At 49.6% G+C, this 10,872-nt stretch overlaps 1 long non-coding RNA gene across 1 annotated transcript; it reads right to left on the reverse strand.

Annotated features, from left to right (window-relative positions):
- Window positions 1-6,873: 6,873 nt before the first annotated feature.
- On the reverse strand, window positions 6,874-8,863 carry LOC137161744 (uncharacterized). Its single transcript, XR_010922164.1, has 2 exons — window positions 7,326-8,863; window positions 6,874-6,920 (listed from the first exon to the last, which is right to left on the reverse strand). It is a non-coding gene; the product is annotated as an uncharacterized lncRNA (long non-coding RNA).
- Window positions 8,864-10,872: the final 2,009 nt, after the last annotated feature.

Genomic DNA, 10,872 nt, shown 5'->3' on the forward strand with positions numbered 1-10,872 from the left:
GAGGATGCAGGCTGGCATGGCTAGAACTAGAAGCTGACTGCCACCTTCTCCGTGGTGCTACCGCCATCCTGCCCGAGGGCAGTAGGCTGGAGCTCTGCAAATTCCTGGAATCCTGCCACTCGCCTGCTGTGGCTCAGCCAGGCTGGAGCTGGGACCAGAACTGCCCTAGTGCCATGGCCACACACCAGGGCCCAGGATTGCTGGAATCCTGACTCCAGGAAAGGGCATGTGACAAAGAGGGAGGATGAAGCAACGGGAGCACTGGGAAAGAGAGGAGCTGCCACAGAGCGGGCATCCAGTCAAAGAGTAAAGAGGACATTCCTGAGATCAGAAAGGGTAGGTGCCAGCAGAGGCTGCTTCAAGGACAGCCTCAGGCCCTACCGTGGCAGGGTGCTGCTCCAGATGGCTCCCACAGGCAGCAGGGAAGTAGTAAAGCAGGTGGAATAGGGAGGAGGTTGGCTGCCCCAAATCCTTACCACACAGGGCTTCCCACCAGCAAGGCTGGCCTAGGAAGGGCAGCAGCAGAGGTGGCAGTGGGAGCGGAATGGGATATCACAGAGCCCCCATCCCTAGGGGCGGCGTTGGGGACCATGCCGGGAAGGACCGGGTGTGCCAGACAGCGCGTAGGAAGGACAAAGAAGAGGGTCAAGTCAGACAGTTTCAGAGCCTTCCTGTCTCTCAGGATAAACGTTCCGAGGGCCAGCTCCCAGCAGAGCTCAGAACTTCGTGTTACCGGGCCAGGCAGGTCTCCCAGACCCAGGCTGTCCTCATTTCTAACCCCTGGGAAGAGCTATGGGATTTCAAATTCAAACCAGAGAACAGACATTCCATCTCCAGACTAGCAGCCGCCCCCCACCATGGGGCATAGTGGGCCGAGCTGCCGTGGGGTGGGAATCCAGTCCTCAGTCCCTCCCTCCTCTCCTGCTGCTAGAGAAGGAGTCCAGAGAGCGAGTTCCCCCTTCTACTCCCACTGCCAGAGGGGATGTCGGACAGTGACTTGGCCCCCGGTCCTGCCCTGCTGCCAAAAGGGGAGACTACCCCACCCCATGGGCTGCAACACTCTGCAGGGCCCCAAGGAATTTTGCTTCTGCCTCCAACTAGTCCCAGCCTCCAGTCAAAAGAGGTGATTCCCTCTCTCCCATCCAGACAGCCTGCTTCGCCTCCCAGGAGGGTCACATGCCGTGTCTCCAGCACACACATACTGGAACTGGGTGCCCAACTGCTTTTCATCCCCAGTGTGATTGGCTAAGTGTCTGCAGGTTCTGGAAAAACAGTGTTGAGCACTACTGTGTGTGTGTAAAATGCCTGGGCTTCAGGCCCCTTCAGATCTAAAGTCTGCTGTAAGCCCGACCACATACAGCCCCTTCCACCTGCACCCGAGATGCTAACTCTTTGATGCCTCTTTGAAATGGACGCGGCTTGGATGGAGGCACCTCTCGAAAGAGAAGCTGGTGAGGCCAGGCTTTTTCCCTCCCGCTCTTTTAAACATCTGGTTGTCCTGCTCCATTTCTATAGTGAGCTCCGTGGAGAAAAAGAAAAACGTTTTCTTCTCTAACCAGTGGCTTCTTTCTCTCTTTCAAGAGCCTGAGCCAGGGCATCATTTCCACAGACATCAAAGGTGCAGCCGGTTGGCTTGAAATTAGACTGCTGGGCCTCGTCCCCAGTTTCTCGCGGCAGCAAGCAGCTTCGAGACAGGCTGCATTCATTACAAGCAACTCACAGGGCCGCCAAAGCTAGAAAAGGTTGCTGTGTTATCTTCCTCCTCAGTGGATCCATGGCCCGTATGTGTCAGGGTCAGAGGGGCTCTGTGCTAGCCGCAGAGGGTACTGTGCATCCCCCAGCCCACATTACAGGGCTCGAGGTAGGGTGCTAAAAATAGTGTGGACAAGTCAGCTGCAGCTCTCAAGCCCACCTAGGCATCAGAGCCAGAGCCTCAGTGTCCACACTGCTATTTTTAGCACACTAGCTGGAGCCCCGCAGGCACAGGCTGGGAAGCTCGCTTCTAGCTGTGGTCTAGACATGCGTACTCCTGTTAGTCTTGCGGCACGGCACAGCTGGGAAGGGGCCAGCCAGCCGAGTTCTCTTCTGCCTCATGAATCAACTAAGTCCTGGCCTTGCAGCCCCTTACGCTTTGGAAGAATTCCCATCCAGATTCACCCACCACCCCCAGCCTCATTTAAATCCCTTCTGAAAACCAGCCTTTGCTCTGAATGTGTTGTTCAGGCTGGGGACCAACTGTGACTATCAGGACCACTCTGATTACAACAGGAATCAGACAGCACCAGGTTCTGCAGTCACTCTGTCCTCCCCCACATTCACATCTACCTACTGAATATGATCTAAATCCTAGATTACTACAGCCAGGGGCAGGGACTGGTTCGGTGTCATTTCTGCAATGAAGCCTTGACCTCTGTCAGGGCCGTTTACTTTCTGCTGTAATAAGAATAAAATGCACGCCCTGTTGACTGATCTAGGAGGCATTCAGATGCTACAGGGATAGGTGCCGGTACAAAACTGATTAGACAGATGAGCTACTTGTGAATCTGTGGCAAAAATGTTTTTCAATGGAAAAAATGTGTTTTCTGCAAAGTCTTGCATGGGAAAACTTCGATTTTGCCAAAATTTTACAATTTGCAATCAGGACAATCAAAATGAGCAGTTTTGTGACAGGTCACCCCAAATTGAAACATATCACTTTGTGAAACCAAACGGTTTCATTTTGGGTCAATTTAATATTATGTGCTGGGTCCCCCTGAGCGGCCACAGTGCCTCAGGAGAATTGTAATTCGGGTGCCCATGATGCACCACGATTCCCCCTCTAGCTGAAGCACAGCATCATGAGCGTCCTGTGATAATGATGCATCATGGGAAATGTAGTCCAACTGGGGAGCCCGGCACAAAGGCTAACAGAGGCATTCCAACATACAACTCTCAGGAGGCAACCTGGTTGCTCAGATACAGTTCAATGTTGAACCAATCCAAAATGAAATATTTCAATTCAGGAATGTCAAAATGGTTTTGACTGAAAAAAATTGGTATTTTGATTTTTCATCCCTATAATCTGGGATAGAAACCAATGTCAAACTATCAGAACTTTCCACTGGACAGCAATTCCAATTCTCTCTCAGCTTTAATAGATGAATTTTTAGATGTTTGGGTCAAACAAACAACTGTACTTATAGCTATGAAGAGAACAGCGGCAGGGCACAGATGGGAGCTTGGTGGGAAAAGGCTTCTGATAGATCCCATGACATCCTTGGGTCATGGGCCAAACTTCCTGTTCTTTCTGTTGGGTGAAGGGAAGAAAGGGGGCAATCTAACCCAAGGAAATTACATACAAAACTCTGCATTGCCACAGCGTGAAGCTTGCACTTAAAAAGTCACAGTCAGGAGATTCATATGATAATGTTTCAATGGCAACATTAACTCAGGCACATTGCACAGAGAGAATGTCCTGTTTCCTAGTCCTGGTTCTTTGTTAGCTGTGTAACTTAATTAGTCACAAGGTGTAGTCAATAAAAGCACCCAGGATCCAGCTTTTGGTAACCTACCCTTTCCTGTCTTTGTGTGATGTGGCCATGCATCCATAAAGTGACACTAACATAATTTTTGCATTGAACAGACAACCGTGAGACTTCCTCCCGGATTTGCTGCCATGTTCTCAATGAAAATACTTCTTTGGGTTTCCTTTCTTGATCATCCAACCCTCTTTGTTACTTCCAAGTAGAGTGACCAGAGGTCCCGATTTTATAGAGACAGTCCCGATATTCAGGGCTTTTTCTTATATAGGTACCTATTACCCTCCACCCCATCCTGATTTTTCACACTTGCTATCTAGTTACCCTACTTCCAAGTGCAGTTCTGTCTTGAAAAGCAACTGAGTAAAAATAGCCATTTCTTGCTCATCAGATGTATAGTCAGAGTCATATTTGGTCCCTTTAGCAACAAAAAGTAAGGTTTTTTGTTGTTGTTGTTTTTTTAAATGCCTGTTACCCTCCAAAGCCAGCCAGCTCTGATGGGGGAGGGAACTGGAATTTAGTACTGCTCATGCATCATCACCGAATTGGTGACTAAATTCTGATCAGATACACCTGTGCACACCCACTGAGGGTGACAGAACTACATGGGGTCCGCAAGGGCTGAAATTTGGTTACAGGGGGGTCACCAAGTGCAGTGTTTGGCCTGCAGAATGAGCATTAATGGGGATTATTTTAGAGCTGGTCAGGAAATTATATTTTTTTCTTGGAGGGAAGGGAGGTGACAAAAATAAAATGGTTTTCATTTTTACCAAATTTTTTTCTTTGAAATTTTTTGTGTTTTAATTGAAAGCCTGAAAATCAAAAAATTTTCAGTTCCCAGCCACTGAAAAATATTCCGTTTCTGGCAGCCCTAAACAAACTATTTCAGTTCCAGTAGCTGGGGAAAAAAATCCTTGGTTTTTTGTTTTGCCATTTGTTGGTTTTTTTGTTTTGTTTTTTTTAAATGAAGACCTGAATGTTGTTGATGAAAACTGAAGACAAAACAAAACGATCAGTCAAAAAGCCATTTTCCATCAAAAAGCCCAAAACATTTTGGCAGAAAATTTTCACAGCCAGCTCTGGGACTGATGCACTGAAAGAAAATACCTGATTTAGATCCATTGTGGCACTAGCAGTTAGGTGAATAAAACCATCAGTTTTAGCTGGAAACTGCACATTTGCTCTGGAGTCATGGACAGAGAATAAAGCAGGGATGTCATTTAAACAGGATCGGCGCCAAGCCATGCTGTGAAATAGTGAGGGAGACCAAACATTCTAGCAGTAACATAACACATCAGTACACTGAGTCAGAGATCCTGGTTCAAGATAGCCCCCTCACTCCCATGCTGCTTAGACTGGAAGCCTCTTTGGAGATGGGGCCACCTTTTTGGTCTGTTTTTGTACAGCACCTAGAACAGTGGGCCCTTGCCCATGACTGGGGCTCCTCAGCACTATGATAATACAAAAAATAAAAGAACAGCCAGGAGCACTGTGGAGGCAGTATGTGCTCAATTCCCACCTCGGGAAGGGAATGCCTTACAAACCTGTGCACTAACCCCTCTAGCTACCTCAGGGATTACATTAAAGGACTCTGCAACAAGCCACTTCCAGCTAGGCTTGGCTGAAAGGACAGACTGCAGGACATAGGGCCTTTGAGCACAGAAAGCTAGGCAGTTACTGCACTGCTTTGCATTGGCTTTCTAATTGACCTATAATTACTTAGGCAATACAGCTCCATTTATCCAAGCTCTTTAAATCAAATTCCCCTTTTAGTTCAAATGTCAGTAAGATCACCCTGGATAATTATCCACTGGGTCCTTCTCCTTTTGCTATGCCTCCTCCCCACAAAAAAGGATAAATGAGGGTTAAGTCTTATAAAATGGTCAGCAGAGCCAGTACATAGCATTGACTTTCTGTAGTACCTCATATCATTCCTTGCAACTGAGGCGCTATCCTGACTTTCATATAGAGTCAGAGCCTTTCATTGACTAGTAACAAATCTCAGGATTCCCCAGCTCTCCCCGGCTATATATTTTAACATACATTTCTAGACCGGGTGTTTCACAAATTATTTGACCTTACGCAATCACTGATCTGAAAATCACCCATCCTGTTCCTTAGCACACTACAATTTAAACAGCAAAATCTCACATTTTGAAAGAAAAGAAAAGGAAAGAAAGAAAGAAAACGTTTTTGTGACCATTTATTTGAAGGCTGTTTGAAGCTGCTCAAAGGTTTGGAATATTAGAAACAGCTCCAGCAAGGGACAGGTGAGATGGCCAAAGCTGAATGATAAATGCAGGTTATCACATCAATGGCAGTGGCTTCCATATAAGGTGTATGTATCAATAGATACCAGCAGCGAAAATCTCACAGCCAGTTAGAAAAGAGATTGTGTTGCATATCCACGATGTGATCAAAGGACTATTCTTTGCTGCTGAGTTATCATAACCAAATAATACAAGTCTATTTAAACTATAAAAAAAAGCCCAAGGCAGATTTAAAACATTTTACCAAGAGACTAGTATGAACCAAAAGCTGGTATCTAAATAGCCCTGAACTTTGTGGGGTTTGAAATCCCAATCTGAATTGTACAGCTCATCCCTATCTCTGACTTCAATTAAAGTCAAACAATTTGATAGTAAATTAGCAGCCACAGTATGCTGATCAACTAAATTACTGCTGATGGCCTGATAAAAATCTGTGGATTGGTTAAATTAACTCTGATGGCCCAATCCTACCACCTAGCAAGCTGTGGTTTCTGATATTCTTGAGATTAAACACTAAATATACTAAATATACACTTTCCCTTCTGGTTTTCTGCTGCTTCTTTCACAAGAAAAATCTAACAAGAAAAGAACTAGGGCTGTGACACTAATATGTTTTAGTGTCCAGTTAATTTTTAAAGTTCTTTCTTTGTGCCCACCCCATGATATCCCAATGAGGACAAGCAAAGCTCAGATAAGATCCTTTCTTTGTGGACGCCAGCAGAGTGCACCAACCAATTCTCTCTCTTTACTTGACAACTGTTTGGGCCTGCCTGCTGCTTTCGCTTAGGCCTCAGATCTCATACCTGGCCTGTTATACAAGTTCTATACTATAATGTTCTTCTACATTATCTACTACATTATCTTCCCAGTCAGGGAAAAGCCAAACAGGGACTTGTTGTCATTAAATAACTTACAATGAAACTGAGAATGAGAGCAGGAGGGATATTTTTGGAGCCACTATGGTACTTACCAGCCACTTATTTTCCTTAAAGGAAAAGCAAATGCTTTTTCTTGGCTGCTATTTCACCTCTTCTACAACACGCGTTATTCCTGGTTTCCATCAGCAGGAACTCTGCAGCCACGTCTAGGACAGTGTTGGTGATCCTAATCATTTGCGCTTGAGACCACAGTGCTGTAAAACAAATAGTCACCCAGCCTTATTTTCACTGCCTCCTTGTACCCCACAGAGTAATAAAAGCTGGGCCCAAACCAGCCCACTGGATCCAGCTGATCCTTATCCAGGTAAATGGCTGATCTAAATGCTCCTGGGGGAGGCAAGGAGGAGATGATTCTAAATGCAGCACAGCCTGGGTCTCTTTCTATTTCTAAATTGCTGTGCACGTAATGGCTATCCCCACCCTGTCAGATGGGTAGTTATTCCTGTTTTACCAAGGGGAAAACTGGGGCAAAGAGCAGTCAAGTGTCTAGCCCAAGGTCTCGAAGGGAGTCAGCTGCAGAGGAATTCCTAGTTCCCAACCATGTGCTCAACCCACTAAGGCCCTCCCCGCAGTGACAAAGTGCCAGCATTGCCCCGTACTCGTATGTCAGAGGCCAGGGTGTCTTTGGATGCCAATCTTACTGCTTCTGCATGGCTCAGATTGGCAGCAGATGCTCCCACAAACGCAGCCAGCCCCGTGCTTTCCACACACACTCTCTCCTCCGAGGCCTTCTCCACACTGGAAAAGACAGGATCCCTAATTCACCCCAGGTGTGTGAGCTATATTGTGGGCAGGGCTAGGCAACATCATCATCACAGTGTCACGTGACCCCACCCACAAACTGATCCCCATATGCACCATAATATCTACCATCGGTGGAGCAGCAGGGGTGAGTTACAGACCCTTTTGGCCAGCACAGAAAGAGCCCTGGCACACAACCCAAGAAGTTGTGCTAAGGGGCCCATATCTCTGGCAGGATCAGCATGGTGGAAGGGGAGCGGGACTTGGGATGGCTTGTATTATTATAAAGGCAGTGAACACCACTGAGGGCTGGCTAGACCCCACTATGTGCCTAGAATAACAGGAGAGAAATGTGTGACCCACTTACGCTAACGAGAAGCCCAGACTTGGTGCTGAGAGAAAGAGGATGATGCATGTGATTTTCAGGCCACGGAGGCAGGAGAAATGCTTGAGAGGAAGTGTTTTCCCTGCTCTGCTCTTCCCAATAGGCAGCTCTGTAAGTATTCATCAAATGGCCTCTAACAGAGTAATAGATCCCAGATTTCATTCCGCCCACGTACACCTTCTTAACAGAATATCTGTGTTTGTTCACTCTGTTGTCTGGCCTCCTGTCAAGATATCCTGCAGCCAGCCTGGAGCTGCTTCTAATGGGCTGCCAGGGGATTTGTTCTCTGACAAGAGTGTGTACCGGGTGCTGACAGCTTGCTGGAGCGACTCATTCTGCCCGCAGGATTGGAAATTGGTCTCTCATTCTCACCCTGTCAGAGTGGCTACATGGCAGACGATGAACAGTGATGTTCTCTTCTGTAGCTTTCCGTGGCCATGTGGGGCAAAGAGATGGTGTCAGGGCTGGCGTGTCTGCAGAGCAAAGTTTGCACGATACCCCAGGCCTTGCAGTGTAGTGCGGGCTGCAACATTCAAAGATGAGCAGCAATTAACCTTCTGTTCCCCACATGACTTCAAATCAGGGATCTCCAGGAACAACAGCCAGCATTAGGACTATGCAATCAAGTGCCATGGGGACTGCCAGCACAGCGTCAAGATGAAGCTGTGTGTCCTAGGATGTAAATCTGTTTTGGTGTGTTCCATGTTCCTTCCTTTTGGCTTTGGGGAGCCATATATCATGGGGCCAAGCTAACATGAGATCTGGTCCCCTTGAGCTTCTTCCACCAGCCAAGACCTGAAAGAGCCTGAAAAAGCCACGTCAATAGGTGTGAAGAAGTGTTTGTGCAGGTCTGTGGGAGCATATGTTAGTGGGAGAATGGTCCCACTATTGTGGGGAACTTTCCTAGCTCATACATCACCCTGGTGGAGTTGGTTAGCAAAAGGAGCTGAGTCCTCGCTCCCCCTCCCTTGATCCAGAGGCCTGCCTGCCCGTGAGGACTCCCCTCCCGCTCTCCTGTGTGGCAGAGTCTCTGTAAGCCCAACAACGCTGGGCCGCAGATGCCTGGGGGCTCGACCCCCAACCTTGTCGTGGTCACTTAGGAGAGGGGCTTGGGTGTCCCCACTCCGGGGGGCTCTCTCCGCACTGGGCACGTCCCTGACCCACTGATCGATGCAGATGGTTCAAAGCAAATACAATTTATTAAACAGCCACCCATTAACAAATACAAGGAAGAGATGGGAAAGGTGAAAGGAAAACACCTACCGCTGCCCCCTGGGCCTGGGGCCCCCACCCAGCGTCTGTGGGGTGTGAGGGAAGCTCCCCGTCTGTCTCACGTCGCAGGCCCTGCCCAGGCCTGGCTGCGCTCAGGGAGGCCGCGGGTCAGACACTTGCTCTGGCGCTGGCCACACGCCCGGCACGAGGGGCAGGACCCTTCTCCCCCATGTCGTGCCCCCCGACCCCCTCCCACTCCGGCCTGCGTGGCCTCTGGGCTGGGGGCATCTCCCCGCGCCAGGCCCTGCCCAGGGTCCCCCCCCTGCTCTCCCCAGCCGCTCACTCACCGCACCCGGCTCCGGCCCAGCCCCAGCCTGCCTCAGCGCAGCTCTGCTCCGCCTCCAGCCCAGCCCCCCGGGCCTCTTCTCCAGCCTCCCAGCCACTGGCTACTTTGTCCTTAGCTCAGCCCCTGCCCAGACAGCTGGAGCTCACAGAGGACCGGATCTCCCCGGCCTCCTGCCTCCTCATTGGCCTGTCCGCCTTGTCAATCAGGCTGACCTGAAGCACTGGCCTCTCCCCACTGGCCCTGGTGGCTGTCCGTCTCAGAGCCCTGCTTCCCCCCTCGACCCTCCCCCTGTGGTACTGAGAGATGCCAACCAAACCGCCCCCCCCGCCCCACTCCTCCCAGTTTCAGTCAGAGGCCAACACTCCCCTTACACACGCAGGAGGAGTGTGGCAGGGCGTGTGCTCAGGAATGGGAGAGCAGGCACAGGGGTGTAAAACTGTGCCGAGGGGTGAGCGTGAGCACAGAGGAAGGGGCCGTATGTCCGTGCGAGAGCACGGATGTAGAGTGAAACCTTTGAGGATGATGGCCAAGCGAGAGTTAGCGTGTGAGCTGGGGCTGACGACGGCGACAGAGAAATTGAAGGAAGATGGCGAGGAAGAGAGAAAATCTTGAACAGTTACCAAAGCATTCATACCATAAACGTGTCTTCCTTTTCACACAGGACCAGGGACAGGGGCCCCCGCTCCGTGAGTCACAGCCTACGCTATAGCGAGAGCTTTCGCTTAGCTGTGGGTGGGCAGCGTCCTTCTGCCCTCCTGACACGGGTGTGACTAACGCCAGCCCTCTTCTCTAGACTAAGGCAAAGTCCTGGTCCTTGGGGGGTGGGTCGGGCGCGTGCTGGCCACGCACTGGTACCTGAGCCCTCGTGCCAATACAGATGAGCCCAGTGCAGAGCAGGAAGGAGCAATACAGAGCTGAGCACACTTCTCTCCTCTTTGAAAAGGGACAGGATAGATCCCTGCTTGGCCAAGGCTGCAGCACCCAACCCAGCTGACTGGTCATCTGGCCACGCCCCCTAGCAGAATGACCACACCCCCTCACGGCCATGGAACAAGACAGCCTAGGAGCTTAAGACCCACACCCCGAGAGCACTATGCCGAGATCCTACCCTGCTGTATGTGTGGGGTGGAAGAGACTCCCTATGCCTTGTTCTTCCTCATGCACCACACGCAAGTCAGGATAGGCTCCTTACAGGGCCAAAAAATACCAATATTTTTTTAAATGCACGCATGCACTCGCTGGTGAAAGCTGTATGCACGCTTACGAGTCTGCTTTGAATGCCCAGGTAGTGTGGTTGCAGCCCGGTACGGGGAATGGTGTGCTCCCCAATAGCTGAGTGTGTCTCTATAGCCATCTGTTCAGGAAAACACCCAATTTGTAGTAACTGAGCACACAGTTTCAGAGGCACGGCTGAAATCGGGCCGCAAGTGTATATTCTGTCACTCTGTCAGACACAACAGCC

Source organism: Emydura macquarii, unplaced genomic scaffold, assembly GCF_026122565.2.
Source record: "Emydura macquarii macquarii isolate MOO-44397 ecotype Brisbane River unplaced genomic scaffold, CSIRO-AGI_Emac_v2 contig_2369, whole genome shotgun sequence".
Taxonomy (NCBI): domain Eukaryota; kingdom Metazoa; phylum Chordata; order Testudines; family Chelidae; genus Emydura; species Emydura macquarii.